This window comes from Capsicum annuum, chromosome 10 (genome assembly GCF_002878395.1).
Source record: "Capsicum annuum cultivar UCD-10X-F1 chromosome 10, UCD10Xv1.1, whole genome shotgun sequence".
Classification (NCBI taxonomy): Eukaryota; Viridiplantae; Streptophyta; class Magnoliopsida; order Solanales; family Solanaceae; genus Capsicum; species Capsicum annuum.
The window spans coordinates 165,557,082-165,567,767 of record NC_061120.1 but is presented as its reverse complement, the minus strand read 5'-3'; positions in this window follow the sequence as shown (position 1 = coordinate 165,567,767).

The window sequence follows — 10,686 nt, the reverse complement described above, 5'->3', positions numbered from 1 at the left end:
TCTTTTCTTGGAAATAGTGGATCTTGAGGTGAGTTGATTCCCTTGGCGGTCATCTTAAGAGTGTGGTGTTGTTTTTACATTCATTAGGGTTTTTTGACTTTAATATACTCTTTAGTTCCTAATCTTTGTAATAATCTATGTCTTACTATCTATCTTTGCCTTTCTTGCAATTGTATTAGTGTTTGTATCTTGTAATCATTTGTTCTTGATAAATCCGAATCTTGTGTGCATTGTGTTCATCTTTTTATTGTTTTATTTTTTCTATTTTGGTGTTAAAACACCTTGTAAACTCGTGATACTTCTGTTGTTGTTGTTGGCTGAAACTAGCACTCAAAGGGGTCCTTGGGTTGCTACCAATTTGTGGACTGTTTTGAGTAGTTTTTGTGCCTTCTGTGGTCTTTCCGTTATCATTCGGTATCATATCATGGCTTGATATTGTTCCCAAAAGATCAATCTTGGTCTCATAAACTTGAAAATAAAAAAAAAGGTATTAGAAAACTAAAAATTCAGAAAGAAGCAAATCTGTCCATTTCTGTGTCTTGGCCAAAATTGTTTTGTTGTTGTTATTTTGGCTGAGATTTGTGTGCGTTTTTCTTGTGTTAGTTGTTTATTATGTTGGTTTTCTTTCTCTCTAACAGTCCTTGAGTCTTAATCCAAGTTCTTGAGCTAAGTTTCAGCTTGTGAGGTGGTAATTGTTGGACAGCTTGTTGTTGTTCTTGGAGTTTATCTTGTTGTGTTGAAGAAGTAGTTTCAAAGGGGTGTTTGATCTTGAAACAAGAAAATAAAAGTGATACTTTTGTTTTTCTTTGAAATATCCTCAAGATATCACCAAAGTGGTTAAAGAACAAAAGACATCCCAAAAGTCTAGTTACTACAAAAGAGTAAGACCACTTTTCTAGGTTGTCCAATAGGGGAAAGAGGACAAGACATCCAAAAAAGTTGTCTTGCCAAATTAGTGCAAGTAGGTGAAAGAATTTTTGAATCCTGAAAAGGGAGTCTAATACCTTGTTTGCCTATACCTTAGCCGAAAATTCTTTTTCCAAATGTGAAAGTAAACAACTAAATTCTTGAAACAAAAAAATTTTCAACTTCAACAACATTCCAATGACCAACAGTCGAGTGCCACATCATCATAAGCTCAAGAATCAGAATTCCTAGTTTTTTTTATTACATTGGTTTCAACTTTGTTGACTCTTATAGTAATTGGAAACTATTGAATACCTACTAAGTTGTAAATTAGTTTTTGAGTACGTTCTTTGTGTTAGCATTATTTTTGTGCTTTTTTCATTTTTAAATCATAGTAACTTCTTTGTTTTAAGTTCGTAAGTAATTTTTTTTTGTGTCTTGAGTTGATCAAACAATAATCCATTCCGGCCACCAAGTATAATTGACATCCGATTGACTATCGGAGTATAAGCAACTTTCAGTATTCACCACTCTAATTGTGAGAATCACAAAGGTGAGTGTATATGAGTGTTGGTAAGAAGCTTTTGCTACTAATCTTGTCTGTTTATTGTGTAGGTACAAAGTTAATATAAGGGGAACAATGTCTTCGATAGCTGGGAATTATCGTGACTACGACATGGGAGACTATGATTGTAGTGAGGGTTTTAATGGCTATGACATTGAGGGAGATTCCGGAGGCTATGAAAAATAGCTATGATCATAACTTGGGCAGGTTTGAGAGTTATGGTTTTGAGGGAGAAAATGAGTTGAATAAAGTGCCTAGTGCTTATCGTGAACTTGGGGATGATGTATGACCTCATGATGGATCTTATGATGATATTACGGTATGTGAGGAGTCTTACACTTCTCACTCCGAACCTAGATTTGATGTTAGGTATAACCCTTTCGTTTGCAAAGATTATGGGAGTTATGATGAGAGTACACTTGAGGAGTGTAAAGATTCATATTATCACCTTTTAGTACTTCTTATCAAGGTCAATATAGTGTGAATGGTTATACTAGCTCTAGAGGAGATTGTCCAACGAGAAGAAGAGGGTATGCATCTCTAAAACCGAGGGGTACTCGTGTGCCTTACAATGTTGATCCAAGGAGTGTAATTCCGGAAAGGTGACCATTTGTGGGATACCGGGCTGCCTCGTTGATTTAAATGATAGGTACTATAGAAACTACATCCTTCCATCCATGGTTGACTACTTGGGGTTATTTTGTGAGCCCTTTTACTGTTCCATACTTCTTGGATGGGTTTAAGTTACCGAGAGGGTCAAAGTTGTCTTCTCCCAATTTGAATACCATAAGGAGGTGTGGTGCCATATTTTTCCATTGACATATGGTCATGTATGATTAGGTGACGATTGGTTTTCATAACATAGAGTTCCAAATGTGAAAAATTGGCCTAATATTGTAAGAGATCAGTAGGGAAATCACCTCGTAACATATATGCTACCTGAGCCACAAAAAGAAGTAAATACTTACTCCAATCTGAATACTTATGAGAGATAAAAGATTCATAGAATTAATAGTGTGCAAGGTGGTAATCCAAGAGTTAAAAAAGGAGAGGTTATATGGAGTAAAGTGAGATGATTGCCACCAAATCGAGCTAATAATGTTTGTCCTCCTATTTCTAAGGACATTTGTGTAGGTACCAACATGGTAGGTGAAGGAGAGCAATACCAAAGTGAAGTTGGTGCCCAAGCTTGTGAAGCACCTTCACAACATATCAAAGGAGAGTTGACTCAAGAACTTCAAGCTAAAATAGATAACTCTTACACTTTTGTGCATGTGGATGATAATTGTGTTGTAGCCCATTGAGTGTGAGTAATAGCTTACTTACTTGTGAGTCTAATAATTCTTTTCCTTTAATTGATGATGTACATGTTGTGAGTGTGGATACACTAGTTTATCCTATTGATGACCAAACTGACTCTTCTTGTAAGATCAATTTATGTCCACCTAGTGTTAAAGCCTATATGTTGAACGAAAGTACACCGTCTTGTGTAATTGGTGTTGATACACTTATTTGTGAAAATTATCCACCACTTGAGTATGTGTGTGATGTGATTGATAGAACTTAAGTGAGTGAAGTACTTGGAAATATTGGTCAACAAAAGGGGAGTGAACCCGAGAGCTATTCTTGAGACATTCTTGTGCTTGAAACCGCTTTGAAACTTGATATTGATCTCTTAGAGAGTTAGGAAATTTCTTGTTCCAAATTTCCCAGGGGTTGGATCATGCACTCTTTAGGTATAATATCTTTTTTTGAAGATGATATAAACACTCCTAATGATCGTAGTGGTGAAAATGATGGTATAGCTTACCTTGGAAGCTGTAGCCTATATACTAACCCACTATAGTGTGACAGCATCCCTCCTAAATATGGAAATCTCTTATTAGAAGATGAGAGTACTCTTAAGGGAAAGGAATGTGTGGTCTTAGAAACTACTTCTTATTTTACTTTGTGTGACTTTATTGTTGAGAATACTCATGGTGATGATTGGGAAACTAGTAGTGATTACACACATGAGGGTACCTTAGTAGAATTTGACTTGAGTGATACGTTTATTTACTCTCTATTTTCTTTGGATGATATGTATGCTTCTGTAAAGAGTATGTTGTTTAGTTTGGGTGGAGACCACGGGAAAGGGGGGTGTTGTCTAGACCCATGTCTATGGCCACTCATTCCATTTGACCCTGGTGCCAAATGCAGAAATGGTGATTTTGGTGGACCAAACTTGTTTCTTGGTCGACATGACAAGCAAAATGTCATTCTTGGTGAATTCCATAACCAAATCCTTTGTACATCTTTCATTGAGTTTTTAATATTTTGCTTAAGGGATCCTTGGTTATATTGCAAATATGTGCAACCTTCTCATGTTGAGATAATTTGTTGTGCTGGACATAACCCTTATGCCATGAGGCGTTTGTATGTATTTGTCCTCTTTTCGATTTTGCACGGTTTGGATTCGAGGTCGGATCCTTTTCAAGAATGGGAGGATGATACGGGACGAATGACCATCTTATCTTTTGATGACATCTTTGGAGACCAACACATAGAGGATCAAGACTTGAGGATATGAGAACATGCATGGAGGACCTATTTTGAGCCTACCATTGAGCATGCCATACATTAAGGCCGTGGGTGGAAGATTTCTTGGAGCATTGAAGACTTGAGGACTCACGACTTTTTACACTTAATGGTTCATGGTTTTGGAGTCATCTTCATTGAGGACATTTTGGTCACTTTACTTTTCCCAAAATTCACTCTATGGTCGCCCCTATCATTAAGGGCAGTGTAGTCATAGTGTCTTGTTTTGTAATATACTATAAATAGGACATTTTAGGTCTTCTTTTATTAGTTGTTTAATGATAAAAATATGAGACATTGAAAATTATCTCTCTTTAGAGTAGACCACCTTAGTGTAGTTCTTAGTTAGGGCTTAAATTAGCCATTGTAGTTTATGGCTTGGAAAAGCCAATATTGTTCTTTCCTTGGAAAAAGTGGATCTTGAGGTGAGTTGATTCCCTTGGCGATAACCGTAAGAGTGTGGTGTTTTGTTACATTCATTAGGTTTTTTTTGAGTTTAATATACTCTTTATTCCTAATCTTTGTTATAATCTATGTCTCACTATCTATCTTTACCTTTCTTACAATTGTGTTAGTGTTTGTATCTTGTAATCATTTGTTCTTGTTGAATCAAAATCTTGTGTGCATTATGTTCATTTTTTTCTTGTTTTATTGTTACTGTTTTGGTGTTAAAACACCTTGTAAAATCGTGATACTTATGTAGTTATTGTTGGCTCAAACTAGCACTCAAAGGGGTCCTCGGGTTGCTCTCAATTTGTGGACTATTATGTGTAGTTTTTGTGCCTTTTGTGGTCTTTCCATTATCATATATCTATTATTGTATCATGAACATTTCAAGTGAGTTCTAAACTTCCAGCATGCATCAGTTCCTTATAGTCAATAAAGTCAAGTCAGCTTCGAAATTAGTTTCATGATAGAAGTTTTAATGTTTCAACTCTACTATATCCTTTATTAGCAAACTGTCATGTCTACGTTATTTCATACATCTAAATCTTCAATAATTTTCTACCCATCATTCGAGGACGGATGATTCCAGGGGGGAGATAATATAACACCCTGCACTTCCAAGATAGAATTTGAACCATTGTTCCTACGTGTGTAAACTCTAATCCAATGATTTGTATATGAATATATGTGTCATTACCATTCACCTTGTGTATAAAGTGTTTTCGATGCAAATCATGGTCATAGGAATCACTTAGAGCAAAGTCGAGTTGAGAATACTTATATCGATTGAGTTTTTGTATTTGATCCTACAAGGGTCAACTTTAAACACGGGTAATTCCTAGAATTTAATGATCGGTGTCCTAATATATATCAAATGAAAGATGTTTGAGTATTCTTTCCAACACATCCAATTTTACCTTAATCCGATATCGGAGTAGGAAGTTATCCTCATTTTACTTTAGAGTGTCTGTCTGTCAACAAGGTTACGACTTCAGTGATAAATCTTAAACTAAGTGACAAGCTATCAACCTCATTATCAACCTTAACAAAAAAATCCTACATTAATTAGTAAAGTTGACGACTTGGTTGATAAGCCATCACTTAGGTGATAAGCTATCAATTAAGTCATCAACTGAAAATTCCTGCAATTTTTATTCAGTTTCTTTAGGAGTATTTTGGTCTTTTCCTCACCTCAAACCCTAACCCATGAGTTAAATCACCCTATGAGCGATTGTTATCAAATTTTCTAATCATTCAGTGCTGGCAGGATATGAACACCCGATACCTATATGTTTACTTACGTTTTATACCTTCCAAGTAATAAGTCAGTCATATCATGATTTTACAGTTATAGTCAGCTTGTTATTACCATGTTTAACACTATCAGTCTACATATTTTAGATTATTTCAGACTCTGCATACACGGTTGTTTTCAAAATATCATGAACCGATCTTATTAGTTATCAGTGTATATACCAGTTAGTGTTTCAGTGTCTTTCAATTGGGAGTATGTTTTAGCACCGAGAGGGAAGTGTGAGTTTAGTGCATCCTAATTCCTAGAAACTACATGCCACCGTAGGTTTAGGATCCTTGCCAGAGAGTTTCCTTCCTTTCCTAATATGGGCTCAATTTAGTGATTGCTCCAGTTCAGGTTCTACTCCGATGGAAAGGATAGAATAACCCTCCTTAACGTGGGTCAGATATTGAACTCTACGATAATGCCGGTTACATAATAACTCTTATAGTTTTAGTTAGTCCTCAGTCTATCTCAGTTCAGGTTTGCTTGATCAAGTCGCCAGATTTTAGTATTTATTTAGTCAGTATACAAACTATTTTAGTTATTTAGATAACAATTATTCGGTTATTTAGTTCATGTTAGTATATACTATACTTGGTCTTGCATTCTCAGTTTTACATGTTCATGTTTTCATGCTTACATCCATACATGATCCTCAAATTAGTTTTACAGCATGTTCAACTTTACATGAGGTTTACATACAGTGATTCATGTTTCTACCATTTCTCAGCTTACAGAATTATTTTTGGCTCATGATTTATAAATCTCACTATAACTTACAATTTTCACGTATAGCCATGTTTAAATGTATGTTTCAAAAAATAACTTACATCCTCAGTTGTAAAGCATGTTTTACATATTTCAATGATTCAGTGCATGTACTTGTATACCCAGTGCATTCCAAAGTACTGACCACATATATGCATTTTGTGGCTATATTTTTCATGATGTAGGTACCAAAATAGTCCACACATAGAGGTAGGACAATTCTCAACATTTAGCCAACAGTTGATGAGTTCTCCTATTTCAGGAACTCTAGTTAGTTGTAGTTCATATACTGTATTGTTATTATTGTTATGTATTGATTTGTGGTAGTTGGAGGCATGCCCCAGCCACTTACAGTCAGTATGGTAGAGGCTTCATAGATAGTCAGTCAGAGTCTAATTTAAGTTCTTTCTTCAGTTTTATAATATTGTAAACTTTGTTAGTATTACATTCATTCAGATTTTCTCATGATTATGTTTTTGCTAAGCAAATTTATCCTTTATTTAGATTATAAACCAGTTGCTCAAGCAGTATTCTAGTACATGGGTTATCTTGAGATCACTTGTGGTTCTAAGCACCGTGTTACGAATAGAGGGTGGACTCGGGTCGTGACAGGTGCTAAGGTTCACCTTAGTCTCTAATCCTATTTCAAAAGAATGCCAAAATAAGAAGAGAACTGCATACCTCGATCAAATATGATGGAATCTTGAGCTCTATTTATCTTCATAATTTCTTGAAGGAAGAGCTTGGCATAATCTTCTGCCGAATAACTAGTCTTTACTGGTAGGAAATGATCAGACTTGGTTATCCTTTCCACGATGACCCAAGTTGAATTAAATTGATGGAAATAAAGCGGAACACCAGTAATGAAATCCATATTAATCACTTCCCTTTTCCATACGGCTACTCAATCTCTTGAGTCAAACTACCAGGCCTCAAGTGATCCACCTTCAATTGTTGACAAACCATTCACTTTGACACAAAATTGGCTATATCCCTCTTCATGTTATTCCACCAATAGATCTCTTTCAAGTCATGATGCATCTATGTTGAACCAGGATGAACATTGTACTTTGACTCATTAGCTTCATCCAAGATCCTCTCTTACATCCCATCAACATCGGGAACATATAATCGGCCTTATTACCTCAAGATACCAGCACCACTAGTATCAAAAGCTATCACATTCTGGTGACCCATATCATCCTTGATTTACATCAAAATAGGGTCCAAAACCTATTACTTTTTAACCTCAGCACTAAGAGATGACTTCACCACCTCTTGCACAATAATACCACCATCCTCATAGTCTAAGAGAAGAACTTCAAGATTAGCCAAACGGTGATTATCCTTCAAAAATATCGCTTCTCCTCATCAGTATGAGAAAAACTTTCTATGGACAACCTGCTAAGAGTATTAGCAACCATGTTAGCTTTACCTAGATGATAATAAAGAATTATGTCATAGTCCTTGAGTAGTTCAAGATACCTCCTCTGCCTGAGATTCAACTCCTTCTGGGTGAACACATACTGCAAACTCTTATGGTTTGAGAAGATGTCAACATAAACCCCATATTAATAATGATGCCAAATCATCAAAGCAAAGACCACAACCAACAACTCTATTGCATGAGTTGGATAATTCTCCTCATGCACCTTCAACTGACTAGAAGTATATAAAACCACCTTACCATGCTGCATCTACACACAAGCCAGTACCATATGGGATATATCACAACAAACAACAAAGGTATCAGTGCCCCCGGGTGGGTTCAAATCCAGAGCCTAAGTCAATTTATCCTTCAATTTCTCAAAGCTACCCTCGCAAGCATTGGCCCACGGGAACTTCACCTTCTTCTGAGTTAACATAGTCGATGCGGCCACAATAGAAGAAAACCTCTCCATAAACCTCCTATAATGCCTAATAAACCCAAGAAGCTTCAAATATTGATTGGAGTTGTGGGTCTGGGAAACTTCTTAACCACTGCAACTTTCTGTGGATCCACCATGATCCCCTTACTAAAAACAACATGACCCAAAAAAGTAACAATATTAAACTATAACTCACACTTTGAAAACTAGGCATACAAATGCTGATCCTTAAGGGTCTGCAATATTATATGAACATGATCGGAATAATTTGCCTCACTCTTATAATAAACTACGAGGTCAACAATAAACACAATGATGAATAAATCCATAAACTAAAAGAAAAATTTGTTAATAAGATCCATAAATGGTACTGGAGAATTAGTCAAATAAAAAGACATGACCTGGAACTCATAATGGCCATATCGAGTATGAAAAGCAGTCTTAGGGATATCCACTTCCCTAACATTCAATTGATGTTAATAGGATCGAAGATCAATCTTAGAAAAGTTCTTAGCTCCTTAAAGCTGGAAAAATAGATCATTAATCCTCAGAAGAGGGTACATATTCTTCACAATCACCTTATCCAATTGGTAGTAATCTATATACATTCTAAGGGACCCATCTTTCTTACGCATGAAGAGTACCGGAGAACCATATAGAGAAATACTACAGCAAATAAAACCCTTATCAAGAGGATCTTTCAACTGCTCCTTGAGTTTCTTTGACACACTTGAAGCCATTTTATAAGGAAAGATAAAGATAGAATAGGTATTTGGTAGAAATAAATCCCAAAGTCTATCTCCCTATTAGGAGGAACATCCGGAAGATCATCAGGTAATACCTTAGGAAACTCATTAACTATAGGCATAAATTGTAAAGAAGGACCCTCCAAGTTTGAATCTTTAACCCAAACCAAGTTATAGAGACACCCGTTGGAAATCAACTTCCGGTCTTTAAGAGAAGAAATGAACCTTCCCTTTGGCACTAAGGAACTACCTTCCCACTCAATAACTGGCTCATCCAAGAGTTAGAAACTGACCCTTCGCGTCCTACAATAAAGAGACACATAAAACAAATAGAGCCAATCCATCCCCAAAATCACATCAAAATCTAATATGTCAAACTCTATTAGATCCACTAACATCTCCCTACCACAGATAGAAACCATACAACCCCTACATACTCTTTTAGCCATAATGGAGTCACCTATTGGGGTAGACACAGAAAAGGGATTCAGAATACTCTCAGTACCAAAACTAAAATGAATAGCCATATAAGGGGTCACATAATAAAAGGTGGACCCGAGGTTAATTAGATAACATACATCACGAGAGAAAAGTTTTAGCATACCAGTAACAACATCCAGAGACGCCTCAGAATACTAATAGATGTAAAGAGAATACAAATGATTCCCACTAGTGTTGAAGCCATAAGTAGCATTCCTTAGAGCAGGAGTTAAAGATAAAACAACTGGGACCTTATTAGCCCAGTAGAAGCGTCACCGGAGGGACAATTCCTTTGAATATGGCCCAACTAGCTATATTTGAAACACTTATTTCACCTCTTATCATAAAAAGCATAGTTCAAGTGACCACAAAATATGCAAAGAGGATACGATGGAGCTGACTAGGACCCACTGGCCTGAGATTAGTCACCTTATTCCTTAACCCCACCGTTCCTCTAAAAGCAGCGATCGCCAGAAGACTTAAGGTATGGAAAACTAGTCATAGAATCGAAATTAGAATTTCCCCACTTCTTATTAAACCATTGCCTGTCATCTCTACCAATATTATGTTGGACTTTACTCTACTTAGAATACCTAGACGTCTTACTTTGCCTCTTCCCTTCTTCAACTTGTTTTTTTCATCTTTTTCTTGATGCATATACACCATAAGCTTAGAGCATCCATGTCACTATTAAAAAAATGGCCTTATATTCCAATACCAAGTCTTGAGACAAGCATAAAGAAAACTTTCTCATCTTAACTCGTATAATAGACACTAGCTCAGGAGCATAACGAGACACATGATGAAACCTCAAGGTATAATTCTTCACAATCATCTTACCTTGCTTCAAATTCATGAACTCCTCAACTTTTTCCTCACTCAACTCTTCAGGAAAGAAATCATACAAGAAGGCACCCGAAAACTCATCCATAATACCAACTCCATATCATCACCCCTAGACTAGTCTCACTCCTTATACCACTGATATACCACATTTTTCAGCTGATATGCAGAAAATCCCACACACATAAG